General features: G+C 35.2%; 1 long non-coding RNA gene across 2 annotated transcripts; it reads left to right on the top strand.

Annotated features, from left to right (window-relative positions):
* The first annotated feature begins 11,029 nt into the window (after positions 1-11,029).
* LOC144374377 (uncharacterized) lies at positions 11,030-15,408 on the top strand. Of its 2 annotated transcripts, none has more exons than XR_013433807.1 (2): positions 11,030-11,231; positions 15,234-15,408. It is a non-coding gene; the product is annotated as an uncharacterized LOC144374377 (long non-coding RNA). The 2 variants fall into 2 exon arrangements; XR_013433808.1 differs by having other exon boundaries at positions 11,030-11,309.
* Positions 15,409-15,447: the final 39 nt, after the last annotated feature.

Here is a 15,447-nt window from a genome sequence, read left to right as displayed (position 1 = left end):
CATTCCTGCTTTAACACAGGAGCTCTAGTGAGACAACCTCACATCCAAACTACAACACAGGCACATACATTGAAGAGGAAGGAGAACCTATGGAGGAATTGATGGAATTCAAATGAGAAACAAAACTCCTGAATACAGAAGCAATGTTCAGTAATATAAAGCCTGAGAAATGACCACAAGTATTTGCATTTAAAATGTCAGTTACAACCGTAGAAAGAGCATCTAGTGTGAGTTAAATGAAATAATGTAAGTAAATTACTTGGCATATTATATAAGATGCAATAAACCTTCTGTCTCCCACTACAGTTTTTCTCCTATCCCCAACATATAATTCATTTCCACCACTGTGGTGGGGTTGAGTGAACAAAATGTAGATGTCAAGTATGAGAAAGTGAAGACTATTTTCTGTAGAGCAGTTGACATTTGAGGAAATTAAAACTCAAATAATTAAAGGACTTTCCTTTAATTTGAAATAGTTACCAGGCTAACTTTCTAACTTTTCCTAGCCTACCCTCTGTATATTTTTTCTAACTTCAAAAAGACTGATTTCAGGCCAGACTTGTGACTTTTATAAAAACTGTTTAAATCCATTAAATAGGTTGAACTTAACTTTTTAGTAATTTGAAAAACTGGACTAAAAAAAAAAAAGAACTGGACTTATGCCATTTAACCCTCATTGATATAAGCTTGACACTCCTTTAGTTACTTTACATGTATTATTTCATTTAATCCTCAGAAAATCCTATGAAGTGTATGCTGCTTATATAGTCATTTTAGAAATAATTAGGTTAACATACAGAGAAGTTATTTAACCAAGCAAAAGTAACACAGTTAAAAAGTGTTAGGGAGAGAATTTCAACCTATCCTGGCTTACCCTAACTATATTATCAAGCTAGCTCTTCAGAGTTTCTATTCTATTAGATCATCTATGCTTTTTCACTAAAAATATATGGCATTGATGACATGTGTAAAATAATTTATAGTATATATTACATTAGTAACCAAGAAGAGATATATAAAGAATGATATTAGCTTTTAAGAGTAAATTGAGTGCAAGCAAATAGTTATGCATATATATATATATTTTTTTAAAAAAGCAATGTTAATCATGTTGTGTTAATTGTTGAAAGTCTAAGATTTAGTAGCTTATGTCAACTACAATCTTGGCCAACTCCTGAGAGTGTATATTTTCTGGAGCCAAATTTTCATAAAATATTACATAATAAAGTTTCTGAGATGCCAACAAGGAAGGATGCAACATTTAGCTTTCTTTTCTTAATGTCTTGTTTGTATCTTCCCCTGCGGGATTTTTCATGTTTCCAGGGTGATTCACGAAGATCATTATGGTAGTGGTGGACAACTTACTTAATGTGTTACTAATTAATCTCTCACATATTTTCTTCTAAATTACATTAATGCCATTTTTCATTTATTTTTGGCAAAATTACCACTGTTTTTATTAGTTTTACAGAATCACTAAAATCAGGAAAACATAAAATCATTTGAGATGATATTACCAAAAATCACAAATCTGTTCAATGATTCAATACATTATTTCCCCAAGACATTGCTCATAATGAAAGTATAATAAATATCCCTAAACAAAAATGACTTGATGATGAGAATTTCCACATTATTATGTATTCTGAATTTGGATATGAAACAGTTTTATTTTCTCAGTTTCCTTTTTATCACGTCTTTTTCTTCTTTTGTATCCTCACCAAAATGTGGTATTTAAGCACCCTTCTTGATTGAAATTTATGTCAGATTTTCTTAAGAAGACAATTTATGCGGTTTTATGTTGGATTTTTCTGAAAATGAGATCTCTAGTTACTCTTTCTTTTTTGTAATGAAAGTTTTTACTGAAAATTTGACAGTTGTATCACCATAAAGGAATTTTTTCAACAGTAATAACAGAATTCAACTAAAGAAAAATAAGTCACCAATGAATATTTATTAATAACCTGAGAAAACAGCCACAGAGAAATATATTTCTGAAACACAATAAGAGAATTTTAAAATGTCTCCCAAAGATTTTGAATTTGAGTTTCTATATTTCAATAATAATTTGTGTATATGGTAAAACACTAAGTAGTTCAATGAGATCAACTGTAACCTGCACCAGTCCCTAAAACCCCACTTTATTGATTAGAAAAAAGTGTAGAGTTTCTTATGTCTGTAAATAATTTTATTGCAATGTGATATACTATGCCATGGATCTATGTCCATCACCAATATCTAGTTCCAAGTGATGTACCAATAAAATGACAATATCAAGATCAAAGAGATCCTCTTTTTACCATCATGAGTTGCTTAAAGTTGTGTAAAATTTTAATCTTGTATTTGAGGAATTTTTTTCTAATTTGACTTTATTTGCATTTATTTTATCCTGAATTCATTCCTAGGCCATGTGTTTTTGTTTCTTGGGTTTCTTAATTCTCTCCACAGAGTTTCTAAATAGCTCTCTTTTGTTCCTTGTGTTTTTGTTTTGAAAGAACCATACACCATTAGTTTATTGGTATGTGGCTTATATACTGAAGGATTTTTTCCGAAATCCGTTAGTCTCATAAATTATTCCAAAATGCTGCTCACATCCCCCATGCTGTGTAGGGAAGAAATTCTCCATAGTGTTTTTGACTCTTCAATCTATGTTTTCAAGTAAACCTTCCTGGGATAATTTTTCCCTCCAGCCTTGAGTGGATCATATTTAATTACCTTGTAGTGAAAGTCACTTGCTTCTCCAAGATTCATTTCCATTCACAGTAATACAGGGAATGTCTTCCTCCAAGGTAACAGTGCTAAGTTTGCTAAAAGTCTTCTCAAGGGAGAGGGCTGGGCAGCTCCTAAGCCCCCTTTCCCAGTTGTGCCACAGATCCACCATGTGCTCAGGATTCCCCTGGACCCCTTTCCCCCATGAGAGCTTGGGAGAATGGTAACCCCAGTGGATAAGAGACTCAAGCTACCCCTTGTGCCATGAATAATCAGTATTAGGAAACTCTTATTCTTCACATAACTAGCATAGTAGCAACCTTGTCCAAACTGGGTCCCAGAAAAAGTCTTATCTTTATTTTTCTAGAAAGCATTGTACTTTCCCACATGGAGGGTGGGAATACTGTCTCAATCTTCCAACCTCATTTGCTAAACAACAGCTTTGATATGATAGTCTGCAACAAAACATTTTATAAGGTGCATGTACATACAAGGGACACTGAAGCACTCTCTCTCAACACCATCATTAGCAAATTCTTCCTTGCTTTTTAGTGAATACCCACATGCTTTGAGCTCTTCAATGCTACTTTGCCTTTTTCTCTTTCTTATGAAATCTGCCTCTCTTGCCTCACTTGAGTTCTGTACCTTTCCCTGACTACCAGCTCCTTTGCCTAGAATCCTCCCTAATGTCATTTATGAAAAGTGATCAGAAAATTATTATTGAGATCAAGTGAGTTAAGTTTACAAATTAATTAGGAGTCTAAATAATGTAGTAGTAAGAGTGAATTTTAAGGAAGGGGCATTAGAATTTATCTGCATCATGGTCCTTGAAGTCAAATACATGATACTAGAAATGAATACTTTCAATAAAAAATGTTTATATGTTGATTAGTTTTGGCTCAAGGTAATATTGAGCTGAAGGCACAGAGTTGTCCTGTATACCTCTTGCTCTCATGCATGTCCATCCTCTTTAGTTCTCAACATCTCCCATAAGACTGATTTGCTGAATTTATGACATTTGCTGAAACTACATCAAAATCACACAAACTTCTTAGTTTTTATTCAGGTTCAATCTTGGTATTGTGTTCGGTCATATTTATAATGACATGTATCCATTATTTTATCGTGGAATAGCTTCACTGTTTTAAAAATACTCTACACTCCACCCATTCAGATCTCTATCCCCACTAATTCCTGGAAACCACTGATAGTTTCACAGTCTCCATAGTTTTGCCTTTTCCAGAATATAATCTAGTTGAAATCACAGAATCTGTCACTTTTCTGACTGGTTCTTTTCACCTAGCAATATGCATTTAATTTTCCTCCTTTTCTCCATAGCTTGGTATCTCATTTCTTCTTAGATAATATTGCCTTTTGTGGACATACCAGTTTATCCATTTACTCCCTAAAGGACATGTTAATGACATCCAAGTGTTAAAAATTATTAGTTTCTGGCAATTAGTATTGTCAAAAATATGTATACTGTTAATTCTAATACATATATAGTGGTTTATCATTATTGATTTAATTTGCATTTCCTTGATCACATATAATATGGAGCATCTTTTCATATTCTTTATTTGACATATTTATGTCATCTTTGGTGAGCTATCTGTTAAAGTCTTTGTGTTATTTTTTAAATTGGTTGTGTTGTTTATAGTTAAGATGTAAGAGTTCTTGGTATATTTTGGATAACAGTCATACATCAGATAAGCCTTTTCATATATTTTCTCCCACTTTGTGATATATCTTTGAATTTTCTTGACATTTTATTTCACAGATTTTAATTTTAATAAAGTCCAGATAATTAATTTTTTTCTTTCATGGATCACACATTTGATTTTAGAAGTTTAAAAGTCATAGCCAAACCAAGTTCATCTAGATTTCCTTCCAATGTTATTTTTTTGCAATATATAATTTTTCAGTATACATTTAGGTTTATGATCCATTTAGAGTTAATTTTGTGACGTGTATAACTTCTCTGCCTATATTCATCTTTATGCATGTATATACCCAATTGTTATCTTTTCACTTATTTAATTCTTCTTGATTTCTTTCATTAGAGTTTTGTAGTTTTCCTCATATAGAGCTTGTACATATTTTTTATAGATATGGCAGTATTTCATTTTTGGAGGTATTGAGATATATAATATTTTGTATTTAATATCATATCCCGTTTTTTCATTTGTAATATGTGAAAACAACTGATTTTTCCTATTTACCAAATATTCTGCAACCTTGTTATAATAACTTCTAAACAATTATTATATAATCACATGTACTATAAACTATACATGTATATAATCACTTTAGCTTTTTTTTCCTACTGCAGAACTTTTTACATAGGTAATTATATTATTTGTAAATTAAGAGTTGTTTAATTTCTTTCTTCTCAATGTATGCCCCTTTTTTCTTTGTTATTTGCTATAGTTTCCAATATACTTTTGAAAATCTAACATGATAAAGTACACTAGTTGATTTCTTTTTGTAGAAACAGTGTTACTTCTGGGAATGAATTCTAGAGGAGCATAACATAAAATCTTATTTTATACATTTCTGAAATCAATTTTCTAATACTTTGTTAAGGATATTTTGCTTTTATATTCATGAGAGATGTTAACCTGTAATTTTCTTATAATATCTTTATCTGGCTTTATCATTAGGATGTTGATTGTCCTATGAAGTGAGTTGGAAAATGTTTATTTCTCTTAAAATACCTGAAAATTTTTACGTAGAATTAGGAATGGTTTTTCCTAAATGTTTGCTTGATAAAATTCACCATTAAAATATATGTGCTTCATATTTTCATTTTTGGCAACATTTTAGCTAATAATTCAATTACTTTTACTAGGTGTAGTACTAGTCATTTTATATATTATGTCTTGAAAGAGTGTCAATAGTTTCAATCCATCAAATAATGGGTCTGTTACATCTAAATTATGAAATGTATGAAATATAGTTATTGATAATATATCCTCATTGTCTTGCTAATGTTTAGGAAACCAATATTGTTGACACTTTTGCATGTCTGTGTAATGCTAAATTTTGTATTCTTTATGTATTTTTTTATTTATCCATTGTTTTCCCATGTTATTCATATGTCCAAAGAACTGCCCTTTAGTTTCATTGAATTTTCTCTATTAATTTATTAAAAAAAAATCTCAGAAGCAAATCAAAATAATAGCTCAAATGTATTGAGTGCTTATGGTGGATGGCCAAAGAGTGTTCAAAGAGATTTACATGGGATATTGCTGTGAGTCCCATAATGAATTTATGTGACAAGTAATGATGCACATGTTCAGAGGGGAAAAAAAAACAAGAGAGAAATAGATTAGGTAATTCATCAAAATTTATTCCATTTATGAGTGGAAGATCAAAATTAAGTAGTCAGATCAACAACCTTCAGAGCAAATGCCATTGCTGATTGTGCCTTGTGGACTATCACTAGGTAAGCACTACAGATTCATAGATAAACACTGATGCAATTAATTTTTGCACAATTGAGTAAATAGATATTTTGGCTTTTTTTTATCATATTTGCCCCTACTTTTACAGTATTGATAATTACAGATAAAAACCCCAAATGCTTTGTATATGATGTCCAATAACTTAGAGATTGGTATTACAAGAAAGAGATGATTATCTTCATTTTATTATTATATTTACAATTAAAATGATATCATTCTATTCATGGAGTATGAATAACAAAAATGATTTTTAGAAATCTATAAAATCAATAGAATTCATTTTTAATGAAAAAAAAACATTTTTTTCTCTAAACTGTTCTTCAGGTATATCATCACATTTCTGTATTAAGGCTGAAGTTAGTTGATCAGAATAGGTAAGATATTCTGACTTTCCCAAATACAGAAAAATCCATTGTCATGATCAACTTCAACCTATAATCTTTCATTCAGTTAGATGGGAGTTAGAGTCTACAGACAAATCAGTACAAATTGGTGCAGAGCTTTGGTAAGAGTGTATATATGTGCATAAATGAGCTGTTATTTTAGAATTCCAGATGGTATAAACAAAATTAGATCATAAAAACAGTAGGCCTGCTCCATCCTCACTCTCCTGCTTTCTGTTCTGCCTTCTTAAGTCCATGTGACTCATCCCCACGTACATGGGTTCCCACCTGATGCCATCTGAGATGTGGTGTTATAATTAGAGGCCTTCACTAATGGCTGGACAGATGGGGCCTCCCAGACTAAGACTTCCAGCATCTAAAATTATAATATAACTAAACATTTTTTCTATATAATTTACCTAGCCTTGGTATTTTTCTATGGCAACAAAAACCAAACTAATACAATCCATTTTGTGACCCCCAAACCATGACATTAGATGACTTTTCAATTTATGTCAATAAATATCAATTTTACTAACACATTTTCACTTTCAAAATGTTCTAATACGGAGTCATGAAGAAATCAAAAGCCAGGTTTTCCTTTGCTTGCATTAGTTGATAGATAATAAACATAACATAATATGTTTTCTTATTCTCTGGATTCAGAAATGTATATTTGGGAATTATTTCTGGGGGAGATGATAGTGGCCATGTAAATAATTTCTAAAGATGTTAACTTTTAAATAAAAGACTGGAAAATCAAGAGAAATTGTTCTGCATTATAAAACATGAAAATCCTTGGGTCTTTGAGTTTTTCTTTGTGTGTGTGTGTGTGTGTGTGTATGTGTGTGTGTGTATTCACACATGTATGCAACCTGTTATACCTCCTACACTGTGTGTGTTGGTAGCTACAATTCTGTCCTTTCAAACACAGCACCCTTGTTTTAGAAAAGAATTCTCAACTAAGCTTATATATACAATTGTCCTTTGGTGTCTTAAAAATTACTGATGCTTGAAACCTACCTTCAAAGATTTCGATTTAATCATCTTGGCTTGCAGTTTCAATGTTAGGAATTTTAAAGTCTCTCTGGGTGATACTATCATGTTGCTAAAGTTGAGAACCACTGCTTTAGGGTTTTCTATTTGGAAATCCTTGGAAAAAAAAAGTTTATAACTTCCTTATAGCTGTTCATGTTGAACTTTTGCATTCCTTAAGAAATAAAGGTTGTGACCAAGAAGTCTCCAGATTCCAAACTCTTCAAGAGTAAGTAGGAGGTGGAAGCCAACTTCAGGGTATTCCACACAGCAGATGAAAAGCTCTGCTCACAAGCTCTCATCAGTCTTCTAAGTTACATACCCAGATCCACAATGAAACCACAAGGAATATGTAAAGGAGAGCGAGATACTTAGTGCTCTCAGTCATCTGGGAAGACTGAGGAAGCTCAGAAAATACCCCGTAGAAAACTGCACAATAGTTATACCTCTCTAATGTTTGCATTCAGAAATTGTGAGATAGATGTGCTATGCATCTCTGTTAGAGGAGTGCTTTGGGATTTTTCAAAAGCATGAGTCAGCAAAACAGTGAGGGGTCAAGTCCACCCAAAATTAATAGAAAGAGCAATTATGAAAGAGCAATAGTTTCTACTTTTTATATGATTTTTAAAATTTTTTTAAAGGGATAATTATATGAAATTCAAATTAGTGTTTCTAAATAAAGTTTTTTTTTTGAAGAAGCCATGAACATTTTCCTCTCTGTTTTCTATTGCTCCGTGACTGCTACAGTGACAGAGTATAATCGTTGTGAAAGAGATCACAAAGCCTTCAAAACCTAAAATGTTTACTCTTACCTTCTTTATAGAATAACTGTGGTGACCCCTGATCTAAAGGTGTTTGAGATAAAACTGATTTATACTCTAGAAATCGCTATGCAAAACACTTAGCTCATCCTGTGCTCACTGTATGGAAGAAAGTAAGAAATTAGAAAGTATCAAATGCCATTCTCCATTACCATAAAATGAAGTTGATAAGCTAATGGATTTTCAAACAGAAATAAAGTCAACATAGCATATCTTTCAAAATAAAACAAAGCGAGCAGAGGAATATAAAGCCTTGGAACAGTAGGCATCTGTATTCAGACAAGTAACAGAGTTTGGATGTGAAGAGTTACTTTCTGTTAAAAAAAAAAATATATATATATATACACCACTGTTTAGCACCAGACTTAGGAATGATCTGGAAAAAAAAATAAAGCAAGCTAAGTCTGAAATAGCTAAGATAAGAGTGGCAGATAATCATACTAATCAAGAGAACACCTTCTTCAAAAAAATCCTCATTTGCTATCAGTGAACACATACTGATATACCACTTTATTGTGAAGAAACATAATAGGTTGTACAAATGAAATCCAGGTGTCAACACCTACTTCATGTTTTATTACTCATTAATAACAGACATTGTTGAAATAGAGAATTAAAGCTTTGGATTCTGAGGCAATTTCCCATTCCTGCTGATTCCTAATGTGCTGATTCCAAATGTGCTCAGGGGCGCTAAGTCCAATTCATTCTGTTGATACCCTAGAGTCATGTGCATGATTCTTTGATAGGAAGGAGATGACACACCAAGGAAATGAATGCTTGAAGACCTGGGAACAAATCTTACCATCTACCACTCTCTGGCTTTTTAACTCTAGTAAATTATCTAATCTCACCCATTTAAGCTATGTATTTGTAACTACCATAGAGCTTTAACAGGGCCTGATGTTGAAAACAAAACGAAACAAAATTTAAAAATTTGGAATATAAAACTACGAGAAAAAAATGATGTAAAGTGCTATCAATAACAAACACTATTTTCAAAAAAATTTTCCTCCCTGTGTATGGGTGGATGGAATCAGTGGTAGCAGAGAGGAAGGGATGAGTCTGTATGTCCTAAAAATCCTAGCCTTTCTGGATTATATCGGGGGATTTTCTTAACCCTTGACTGATGGGTGATATTCCTGTTGAATAATAGGAGGCTCTAGCAGGAGACCAAAAGGAGGAAGGGGAGAGGGGTCCAGGTAGTTGAAACGATTAAATTTCATGTGTCAACTTTGTTAAGATACCGTGCCTAGTTTTTTTATGCACCATTAGTCTAGATGTAGCTATGAAGGTAGTTGGAGATGGAATAAATACATAACATCACTGGGAGCTTAGTCAAGATTAACCGTTTTGGAGAGGGTGGGCCTCATTCAATCAGTTGAAGGCCTCAAGAGCCCTAACTGAGGCCTCTTAGAAAAGGAATTCTGTGATATGACAGAAATAGTACCTGAGCTTCCAGCCTGCCAGCTTGCCCTACAAATTTCACACTCAAGACTCTAACATCCACTCCTGTCTGAGTTTCCAACCTGCTGAGCTCCCCTGCATATTTCAGACTTGCCAGCCCCCACAGTTGCATGAACCAATTCCTCAAAATAAATTTCGTTATATATCTCATCTATATCTATCTCTATAGCTGTCTATATTTACATGTATTACAAATTTCTTAAATGAATCTTATAAATCTTTCTACTGTAATATATAATATAATGTTTTATATATTGGGAGATACAGAGAGGCATCGCCTATTAATTTTGCTTCTCTGAAGAATTACTGCAGCCCGTTTGTGTTCTGGGGCTCTGACTCAATGCAGGCATCTGTGTCCATCTGTGTATATAATGGGATTCCCGCATTATATATTTCTCCGACCCTATATCTGAGGTATAATGTGCTTTGGTTTCTCTCTGCTCGAATGACTCTGATTTAAGTGTCTTAAGTATTTCTCACTTGGGCTCTGATAGGGCATGTCATGAGTTATCAGAATAAAAATAAGAAAGTCTCCAAAAAGTATTGGGACGAAGGCCCTCCACTATGAAAAGTCCACAAGAGATTCTGCGGGAAGGTCCTCCGAGGGCACGCGCGCAGTCCGTTGGTGGGTGGACAACGCTGACAAAGGCCCCCAAGGTCAGTCCCACCCATCCCTGCCAACCGACACTGTCCCTCCAGAAGGCCCTGTCATAAAACCACAAGCCCCACAAACATAGCAATTTTAAGCAGACACCTAGAGGAAAGCCTGGAAAACCACCTGAGGTAAAACTGACACGCCAAGAGGCCAGGTCTGCGCCTGCGCCAGCCCAGGGCTCGCCACTCGCACTTGCGCAGTCGTTGGGGGGGGGGGCGCTTCTGCCGAACGCTCCTCGGCGTTGGCTTTTCTCGCGCTGTTAGAGGAAGGTTTCGTGAGAAGTGAGAGTTCTCGCGGGAACTGTGTTCAAAAAGCCCTGGCGCTTACAGGACTACTAGGTAAATGAATGGGAGGGCAACTCTCTGGCAGGCTGAGGTTAGCATCACGGATCTGGACGCCCAGACCTCTCAGCTCTTGCCAGCAGCTGGGGGAAGGAGAGAGGACGACAGAGGTAAAGACTAGTGAGAGTGGAGAGGAGCGGTAGGCGGCGGGGAGCAGGGCTTGAGGAAGCCTGGGGCCTGGGTCTTGGCGGAGGCTTTGGCCGGAACGCCTTCGATCCCGGAACCCTAAATTCTTATAAGCTGGCTTCCAGTCGGGCCCCAGTCTTCGGTTGGACGTTCTCGCTTCTCTGGGGAACTCTGGCTAAATATGGAAGGCCAGGCGGCTGCTGGGAGCCTCAGACTGATGGCCCCTGGAGGTGCGTTGTCCAGTACGATGGCCCCCTAGCCACTGTGGCAACCCGAATTAAATGTAAATTATACACTGGATTTTAAAGGTAGTATCCCACAAGAGCTGTATCTCTGGCAATTATTATGATTACGAGTTGAAATGATATTTTGGATGCATTGGGTCAAGTAAAACGTCAAGATGAATTTTGTCCTTTGTTTACTTTTTTAAAACGTTGCTCGAAACTTTTAAATCATGCGTGTCTCCCTGCCCTATTTGTATTCCATCCATTATCATGTTTAATGTTCTCAATAAGCCTGTAAGATGGTCATTACCCTCCTTGTATTGAAGATGATGAAACAAGGCGTTAAGTTACTTGTCCGAATTTGTGCCACCAGTAAGGGATGGAGGTGGAAGGGCCCAGGCAGCTTTGACTTCTAGAGCTTCCTGTCTTCCAATGCTTTTTGTATGCTGTTTTTTTTGGGGGGGGGGGCGGGTGGAGCGGTGTACCGGAGATAGAACTCTGGGGCCCTCAACCACTGAGCCACATCCTCAGCCCTTTTTTGTATTTTATTTAGAGATAGGATCTCACTGAATTGCTTAGGGACTCGCCATTGCTAAGGCTGGCTTTGAACTTGGGATCCTCCTGACTCAGCCTCCCAAGTCACTGGGATTATAGGCGTGAGCCACTGCGCATGGCTTGTATGCTGTTTTGAGAGGCAAGACAGAAATGTGAGCACCAGGCTTTGGAAATGGACTCTGGTTCCCATCTCCTTTAGCTCCTGAGTGACTGATAACCCTGAGCAAGTTACTTAACCTTTCTGTGCCACATTAAGATTGCATGTTTAAAATGTAAGTTCTTCTACCCTATGAGATCTTTGAGAACATTGCTAAGAAAATGTACATAGAGTACCAAGCAAAATTTATGGCACATATTAGTTTTAGTTCGTCCATGGCTAAAGGATAGGTTAACTCTTTGCAGGTTGATAGATTAATTCTTTTTTCACTCATTAGAGCTCAGCTGAAAAGTCACGTAATCAGGGAACTGTTCCCTCTTGTTATAGGCTTAGATACCACCTTAGTTACAGCTCTCCCTTTTGCACTTATCCCACTTGTAACATTATAGTTTAGTTATTTGATTTGATGCCTTTCTACTAATGTACTATAAAATTCAAGAAGACAAAATATTTTCTAGTGTTTGGATCATTATTTTATCCTCAACACTAAGCGCATTGTCTGACATGTAATAAAATTCCAGCAAATTTTTTGAATGAATGAGAACTAATGTTTTGGCTTCCTTGTGTATTCCTTAATGGGAGGCCTTGAGGTTAACCTCATTTTTATTTTGATAGATGGAGATAATAATAATGGCTTAACATGGGCTCATGAAGAGCATTAAATGAGATGATGTATTTGAAGCACTTCTTTTAGCAGGTGGTAAATCCCCAACAAATATAAGTTATTGTTAATAAAGCAACAGTTAGCTGGCTAGCTTCACTGTATATAGGTTTTGAAAAGGTCTTGCATTTTAAAGTAGTCTGCACTGGTTAGTTTATGGTATCTATTTTACCCTATTATAAAACCCTATATCTCCTACCTACTGATTCTCAGTTAAGAACTTTGTTTTCTAATTCAGTGATAAGTGAGGCATTTAAAAGGTCACACTAGGGTTGGGGATGTAGCTCAGTGGTATAGCACTTGCCTAGCATGGGCCAGGCAGGCCCTGGGTTCAATCCCCAATACCCTGCTACCAAAACATAAATGAACAAAAAACCAACTAGGTTTACTTCAATATACTCCCTACTATATCTCCCTAGTTAATCAGTATCTATATTGTATGCTTTGTTTTCATTTTAGAGAAGATATCCATGCTACATTCTCAGTACATTAGACCTCATCCTCTAGTCAAGGACATCACTCTGGCAGTTCTCCAGTATCTCCTATGTCATCTTCTGTCATGAATTTATCCTAGGGTATACACACATATTGTTTTGTATCTTTAAAATAGTAAGTAAATTTGTCTCTACTTCCATTCCAGCTACTATCCTATTTGCTTTTTGAAGCAAAACTGTATTTTCTGTCACTTTTTCATCTCCTACCATTCTCTATCATACTCATTTCAAGTAGGCTTTTACCCCATCTTCCCACCAAAATTCTCTTGGGGTCACCAGTGACCTCCATAAATTCAAAAACCAGTGGCCAATTTGACTTAGCAACAGCGTTTGATATGAGCTCTCCTACCTCCTTAATACACTTTGTTTATTGGCTTCTAAGACAGAACATGCTCTTGATTTCCTCCTTACCTCACTGTTAACTCCTGAATATACTTTACATCTTTTTCCTCACCTTCTAGTAGGGTTCAGTCCTTCATCCTCTTCTCTTTGTTATGTTCATCCTCTGTTGATACTCAATCTGAAGGACTTGTGCTGATAACTTCCAAATTTATATCTCTAGCCTATACCCCTTTCCTACATATATATTCATTCAGCTGCCTGCTTGACATCTTTCATGCAAAACTTGAAATCCTGGTCCCCCTGGCCCCCCCAAAACTTTACATAAATATCTCAAATGAGGGCAACTCCATTCTGCTAGTTGCTCAGGGCAGAGCCTTGAAGGTATTTTTACTTTTTAAAGGCATTTTTTATTTTGCTATATTCCATATATAAGAAAATCATGTTGGCTTTACCTTTAAAATATAGGTAGAATCTGGGCATTTCTCACCTACTATGCCACCATCTAGCATGAGGCATTATCTCAGATGGTCTCTCTGCTTCCAATTTTGTTTCATCCTAACTATTTAACACAGCAGTGAAATGATTCTCTTAAATTTTACCAAATTGTCTACTTCAGACTTTGAAGTGACTTCCCATTTTACACACGCTAGAAGCCAAACTCTTTATAATGGACTGATCTGCCGGCTCCTTTATTATCTGTGACCTAAATTCTAGCTCATATCTTGGACTCTTTTTCCATATTAGGGTTTCCCATCTGCCTGGAACATTTCTTCCACACAATGATGCATACCTATTTCCCATCTTTTGCCTCCTATTTACACCACCTATCTCTTTTGAGCTTTTTTTTCCCTTCCAATTCTATTTTCTAATGTATTTAATTATTATGCTGTTACTTATTATTTTCCCCTCTTGGAATGTAAGTTTAATGAATGAGTAACTTTGCCAGTTTTGCGCCATAATGATCTGAAGTGCCCAGAATGAAGCCTAGCTAATGGGGCATTCAGTAAATGTTTGTTAAATGCATGATTCTATAAAATTAAGACATAGGGAATCATCTGATGCTCTATGAAAGCAAAGTCCAGTTTCAGTTTGGCTTAAAGGGACTAGGGCCAAAGAGGAAGGGACAATAAATGAGGTTAAGTTAAAGTACAGTTATCCTATGTATAAACTTGTAAGGCTTAGCCTGGAAATTGCTCTGAACATAGTTTCTATTTTACATACTCTGTTAAGAGTAATTAGAAAAATACTGTGAATCTGTTTTCAATGAAACAAATACATTCAGCAAAGTAGTACTACTATAAAAAATAAGACAGGATATTCTTTACTTTATCTTATGAGTCTGATTTAAAACTGTCTTTTTATACTCTTAAGTAGCAGTCATGCATGCATACCATAAAGTTTCTTGGTTTCTGTCATTGCTCTCTTTTTACTTTGATTATTTTGACAGTAACACAATTATGAGACTAATTCTACCTTAGTAATTATGGACATTTAACGTATAACAATTGAACAATTGAATAGTTTCCTAATGTTGAGTTTCTTAGGAGCACAATTGAGTGTATTTTTTTTTTCTGTTCTTTTTGGTTTGGTCTCAACTCAAGTAAAAAAATTATCAGAACAATTTTTATTCTTAGAAAAAGAATGCAAATTTGACTCCTTACAAGTCAGGAATAAAATCTCAATATTATGTTTTTATATGATAGTAGCACTGGGGATACATGGTTCCTTTATTATTGGTTTTATTGTAGGGGGCTTTTTTGTTTAAGCTCAAAAAATTGTATTTCTTCTATTTATAATAGTCTAAAAACAGGAAAAGAACATGGAGGCAGATATTGCAGATCTTCGAAGCAAGCTCAAAGAGGTTGAAAAAGAGCGACTAAAAGCTGCACAGTATGGTTTACAACTATTGGAGAGCCAAAGTGAATTGCAAAATCAATTAGATAAATGTCGTAATGAAATGATGACCATGACTGAGGTAAGACTATGGATTCCTCTGTTTGTGAGGGTGTGCTT

The sequence above is a fragment of the Ictidomys tridecemlineatus genome, unplaced genomic scaffold (assembly GCF_052094955.1).
Source record: "Ictidomys tridecemlineatus isolate mIctTri1 unplaced genomic scaffold, mIctTri1.hap1 Scaffold_666, whole genome shotgun sequence".
In the NCBI taxonomy this organism is placed as follows: Eukaryota; Metazoa; Chordata; class Mammalia; order Rodentia; family Sciuridae; genus Ictidomys; species Ictidomys tridecemlineatus.
Note: the sequence above shows the minus strand (reverse complement) of the source record. Positions and strands in the feature narration are given on the sequence as shown.